The sequence below is a fragment of the Coregonus lavaretus genome (genome assembly GCF_964263955.1).
Source record: "Coregonus lavaretus genome assembly, chromosome: 16".
In the NCBI taxonomy this organism is placed as follows: domain Eukaryota; kingdom Metazoa; phylum Chordata; class Actinopteri; order Salmoniformes; family Salmonidae; genus Coregonus; species Coregonus lavaretus.
Genome location: NC_140003.1, coordinates 43,859,465 through 43,866,075, shown reverse-complemented (window position 1 = coordinate 43,866,075; position 6,611 = coordinate 43,859,465).

Below are 6,611 nucleotides of genomic sequence, written 5' to 3'. Positions count from 1 at the left end.
GTCATAGTTAGCTAGCTGAATAAAGTGGGTTGAGTCTATTCCTTTAAACATTGAACCGCTGTGGTTCACAACAATTCTGATTTCTAAAGGTGGAAGTTGGTAGAGTTTTTGTTCGGGTGGTTCAGTGAAACAATTATAGTTTCTGAGGTAGAAGTTTTTGGTGAGGGAGGCCCTGCTCTCTACTCTCCCAGATGTTTAGTTCATTTCATTCCGATCTCCTCTGCATTATTGTAGCCATTTGCTACAGCCTGTCAACTATGCCTCTGCCTATCCCTGTTCTCGCCTCTCTGCACAGGCTACACAAACGCCCCACACCGCGTGGCTGCTGCCTCTCTAACCTGGTGGTCCCTGCACGCACCCCACACCTGGAGTTCCAGGTCTCAGGCAGCCTCTGGAACTGCCGTTCTGCTGCCAACAAAGCTGACTTCATCCCAGCCTATGCTAATCTCCAGTCCCTCGACTTCCTGGCGCTGACGGAAACATGGATTACCACTGAAAACACTGCTACTCCTACTGCTCTCTCCTCGTCTGACCATGTGTTCTCGCATACCCCGAGAGCATCTGGTCAGAGGGGTGGTGGCACAGGAATCCTCATCTCTCCCAAGTGGACATTCTCAATTTTTCCCCTAACCCATCTGTCTATCTCCTCATTTGAATTCCATGCTGTCACAGTCACTAGCCCATTTAAGCTTAATATCCTTGTCATCTATCGCCCTCCAGGTTCCCTTGGAGAGTTCATCAATGAGCTTGACGCCTTGATAAGTTCCTTTCCTGAGGATGGCTCACCCCTCACAGTTTTGGGGGATTTCAACCTCCCTATGTCCACATTTGACTCATTTCTCTCTGCCTCCTTCTTTCCACTCCTCTCCTCTTTTGACCTCACCCTCTCACCGTCCCCCCCTACTCACAAGGCAGGCAATACACTTGACCTCATCTTTACTAGATGCTGCTCTTCTACTAATCTCACTGCAACTCCCCTCCATGTCTCCGACCACTACTTTGTTTCCTTTTCTCTCTCGCTCTCCTCCCACACTACTCACTCTGCCCCTACACAGATGGTAATGCGCCGCCGCAACCTTCGCTCTCTCTCTCCCACTACTCTCTCCTCTTCCATCCTATCATCTCTTCCCTCTGCTCAATCCTTCTCTCTCCAATCTCCTGATTCTGCCTCCTCAACCCTCCTCTCCTCCCTTTCTGCATCCTTTGACTCTCTGTGTCCCCTATCCTCCCGGCCGGCTCGGTCCTCCCCTCCAGCTCCGTGGCTTGATGACTCATTGCGAGCTCACAGAACAGAGCTCCGGGCAGCGGAGCGGAAATGGAAGAAAACTAAACTCCCTGCCGACCTGGCATCTTTTCACTCCCTCCTCTCTACATTTTCTTCATCTGTTTCTGCTGCTAAGGCCGCTTTCTACCACTCTAAATTCCAAGCATCTGCCTCTAACCCTAGGAAGCTCTTTGCCACATTTTCCTCCCTGCTGAATCCCCCCCCCCCCCCCCCCCCCCCCCTCTCTCTCTGTGGATGACTTCGTCAACCACTTTGAAAAGAAGGTTGACGACATTCGATCCTCGTTTGTTAAGTCTAATGACACTGCTGGTCCTACTCACACTGCCCTACCCTATGCTTTGACTTCTTTCTCCCCTCTCTCTCCAGATAAAATCCTGCGACTTGTGACTGCAGGCCGCCCAACAACCTGCCCGCTTGACCCCATCCCCTCCTCTCTTCTCCAGACCATCTCCGGTGACCTTCTCCCCTACCTCACCTCGCTGATCAACTCATCCTTGACCGCTGGCCATGTCCCTTCCGTCTTCAAGAGAGCGAGAGTTGCTCCCCTTCTCAAAAAACCAACACTCGATCCCACTGATGTCAACAACTACAGACCAGTATCCCTTCTTTCTTTTCTTTCCAAAACTATTGAGCGTGCCGTCTTTAGCCAACTCTCTTGCTATCTCTCTCAGAATGACCTTCTTGATCCAAACCAGTCAGGTTTCAGGACTGGTCATTCAACTGAGACTGCTCTTCTCTGTGTCACGGAGGCTCTCCGCACTGCTAAAGCTAACTCTCTCTCCTCTGCTCTTGTCCTTCTAGACCTGTCTGCTGCCTTTGATACTGTGAACCATCAGATCCTCCTCTCCACCCTCTCCGAGCTGGGCATCTCCGGCGCGGCTCACTCCTGGATTGCGTCCTACCTGACCGGTCGCTCCTACCAAGTGGCGTGGCGAGAAGCTGTCTCCGCACCACGTGCTCTCACCACTGGTGTCCCCCAGGGCTCAGTTCTAGGCCCTCTCCTTTTCTCCCTATACACCAAGTCACTTGGCTCTGTCATATCCTCACATGGCCTCTCCTATCATTGCTACGCTGACGATACACAACTAATCTTCTCCTTTCCCCCTTCTGATAACCAGGTGGCGAATCGCATCTCTGCATGTCTGGCAGACATATCAGTATGGATGACGGATCACCACCTCAAGCTGAACCCTGGCAAGACGGAGCTGCTCTTCCTCCCGGGGAAGGACTGCCCGTTCCATGATCTCGCCATCACGGTTGACAACTCCGCTGTGTCCTCCTCCCAGAGTGCGAAGAGCCTAGGCATGACCCTGGACAACACCCTGTCGTTCTCCGCCAACATCAAGGCGGTGACCCGCTCCTGCAGGTTCATGCTCTACAACATCCGGAGAGTACGACCCTGCCTTACACAGGAAGCGGCACAGGTCCTAATCCAGGCACTTGTCATCTCCCGTCTGGACTACTGCAACTCGCTGTTGGCTGGCCTCCCTGCCTGTGCCATTAAACCCCTACAACTCATCCAGAATGCCGCAGCCCGTCTGGTGTTCAACCTTCCCAAGTTCTCTCACGTCACCCCCCTCCTCCGCACACTCCACTGGCTTCCAGTTGAAGCTCGCATCCGCTACAAGACCATGGTGCTTGCCTATGGAGCAGTGAGGGGAACGGCACCTCTGTACCTTCGGGCTCTGATCAGTCCCTACACCCAAACGAGGGCATTGCGTTCATCCACCTCTGGCCTGCTGGCTCCCCTTCCTCTGCGGAAGTATAGTTCCCTCTCAGCCCAGTCAAAACTGTTCGCTGCTCTGGCACCCCAATGGTGGAACAAGCTCCCTCACGACGCCAGGACAGCGGAGTCACTCACCACCTTCCGGAGACATTTGAAACCCCACCTCTTTAAGGAATACCTGGGATAGGATAAAGTAGTCCTTCTACCCCCCCCCCCCCCCAAAAAAAAAATTGTAAAGTGGTTATCCCACTGGCTATAGGGTGAACGCACCAATTTGTGAGTCGCTCTGGATAAGAGCGTCTGCTAAATGACGTAAATGTGCCCTTGAGCAAGGCACTTAACCCTAATTGCTCCTGTAAGTCGCTCTGGATAAGAGCGTCTGCTAAATGACTAAAATGTAAATGTAAATGTATAGAAACACATGCTGTATATAAACACAGACTGTATAGAAACTCAGACTGTATAGAATCACAGACTGTATATAAACACAGACTGTATAGAAACTCAGACTGTATAGAAACTCAGACCTTATAGAAACTCAGACTGTATAGAAACACAGACTGTTTATAAACAGTTTGTATAGAAACTCAGACTGTATAGAAACTCAGACCTTATAGAAACTCAGACTGTATAGAAACTCAGACTGTATAGAAACACAGACTGTATAGAAACTCAGACTATATAGAAACAGACTGTATAGAAACTCAGACTGTATAGAAACAGACTATAGAAACTCAGACTGTATAGAAACTCAGACTGTATAGAAACACAGACTGTATAAAAACAGATTGTATAGAAACTCAGACTGTATAGAAACTCAGACCTTATAGAAACTCAGACTGTATAGAAACTCAGACCTTATACAAACTCAGACTGTATAGAAACTCAGACTGTATAGAAACACAGACTGTATAGAAACTCAGACTGTATAGAAACAGACTGTATAGAAACTCAGGCTGTATAGAAACAGACTATAGAAACTCAGACTGTATAGAAACTCAGACTGTATAAAAACAGATTGTATAGAAACTCAGACTGTATAGAAACTCAGACCTTATAGAAACTCAGACTGTATAAAAACCGACTGTATAGAAACTCAGACTGTATAGAAACTCAGACTGAATAGAAACTCAGACCTTATAGAAACTCAGACTGTATAGAAACTCAGACCTTATAGAAACTCAGACTGTATAGAAACTCAGACTGTATAGAAACTCAGACTGAATAGAAACTCAGACCTTATAGAAACTCAGACTGTATAGAAACTCAGACCTTATAGAAACTCAGACTGTATAGAAACTCAGACTGTATAGAAACTCAGACCATATAGAAACAGAGACTGTATAAACACAGACTGTATAGAAACTCAGACTGTATAGAAACTGAGACCTTATAGAAACTCAGACTGTATAGAAACTCAGACCTTATAGAAACTCAGACTGTATAGAAACTCAGACTGTATAGAAACACAGACTGTATTGAAACAGACTGTATAGAAACTCAGACTGTATAAAAACAGACTGTATAGAAACTCAGACTGTATAAAAACAGACTGTATAGAAACTCTGACTGTATAGAAACTCAGACTGTATAGAAACTCAGACTGTATAGAAACTCATACTGTATAGAAACTAAGACTGTATAGAAACTCAGACTGTATAGAAACTCAGACAGTATAGAAACTCAGACTGTAAAGAAACTCAGACTGTATAGAAACTCAGACTATATAGAAACTCAGACTGTATAGAAACACAGACTGTATATAAACAGTTTGTATAGAAACTCAGACTGTATAGAAACTCAGACTGTATAGAATCACAGACTGTATATAAACACAGACTGTATAGAAACTCAGACTGTATAGAAACTCAGACATTATAGAAAGTCAGACTGTATAGAAACACAGACTGTATAGAAACAGCTTGTATAGAAACTCAGACTGTATAGAAACTCAGACCTTATAGAAACTCAGACTGTATAGAAACTCAGACCTTATAGAAACTCAGACTGTATAGAAACTCAGACTGTATAGAAACAGACTGTATAGAAACTCAGACTGTATAGAAACAGACTATAGAAACTCAGACTGTATAGAAACTCAGACTGTATAGAAACACAGACTGTATAAAAACAGATTGTATAGAAACTCAGACTGTATAGAAACTCAGACCTTATAGAAACTCAGACTGTATAGAAACTCAGACCTTATAGAAACTCAGACTGTATAGAAACTCAGACTGTATAGAAACACAGACTGTATTGAAACAGACTGTATAGAAACAGACTGTATAGAAACACAGACTGTATAAAAAACAGACTGTATAGAAAGTCAGACTGTATAAAAACAGACTGTATAGAAACTCAGACTGTATAGAAACAGACTGTATATTAACTCTGACTGTATAGAAACTCTGACTGTATAGAAACTCTGACTGTATAGAAACTCTGACTGTATAGAAACTAAGACTGTATAGAAACTCAGACTGTATAGAAACTCAGACAGTATTGAAACTCAGACTGTAAAGAAACAGACTGTATAGAAAACAGACTGTATAGAAACTCAGACTATATAGAAACTCAGACTGTATAGAAACACATGCTGTATATAAACACAGACTGTATAGAAACTCAGACTGTATAGAATCACAGACTGTATATAAACACAGACTGTATATAAACACTGACTGTATAGAAACTCCGACTGTATAGAAACTCAGACCTTATAGAAACTCAGACTGTATAGAAACTCAGACTGTATAAAAACAGACTGTATAGAAACTCAGACTGTATAGAAACTCAGACTGTATAAAAACAGACTGTATAGAAACTCAGAATGTATAGAAACTCAGACTGTATAGAAAATCAGACTGTATAGAAACTCACACTGTATAGAAACAGACTGTATAGAAAGTCAGACTGTATATAATATCAGACTGTATAGAAATGATTGTATAGAAACTCAGACTGTATAGAAACAGACTGTATAGAAACTGTGTCACAATCGTCAGGGAGAGACCAATGCGCAGCGTTGAAGGTGAACATATTTCTATTTATTAGGGTATGATCACACGATCAAAATAACAGACGAAAACGTGATGTCTACGGTTTAACACAAACCAAATAAGAACAAGAAACCACAAACACAAAGTGAAAGACAGACAGTTAAATATGGCTCCCAATCAGAGACAACCAGCTGACACTCGTTGCCTCTGATTGGGAGTCACTCAGGCCAACATAGAAATACAAACATAGAATTACACACCCTGGCTCAACATAACAGTGTCCCCCGAGCCAGGGCGTGACAGTACCCCCCCCTAAAGGCGCGGACTCCGACCGCGCCAACTAAATACCACAGGGGAGGGACCGGGTGGGCACTCCGCCTTGGCGGCGGATCCGGCTCCGGGCCTGATCCCCACTCCCTCTCCAACCCCACAAAGTACCCCTGGTCCGGTCTGGCCCCGCTGGCCGGAGCTGGACTGCACACTGATGGAGCGGATTGCTCTAGCTCCGGCGTAACGCATCTGACCGGTGCCGGACCAGGCACCAGTGGAACAGGCACGGGTCGTGCCGGACCGACGACGCACACCTCTGGCTTGGTGT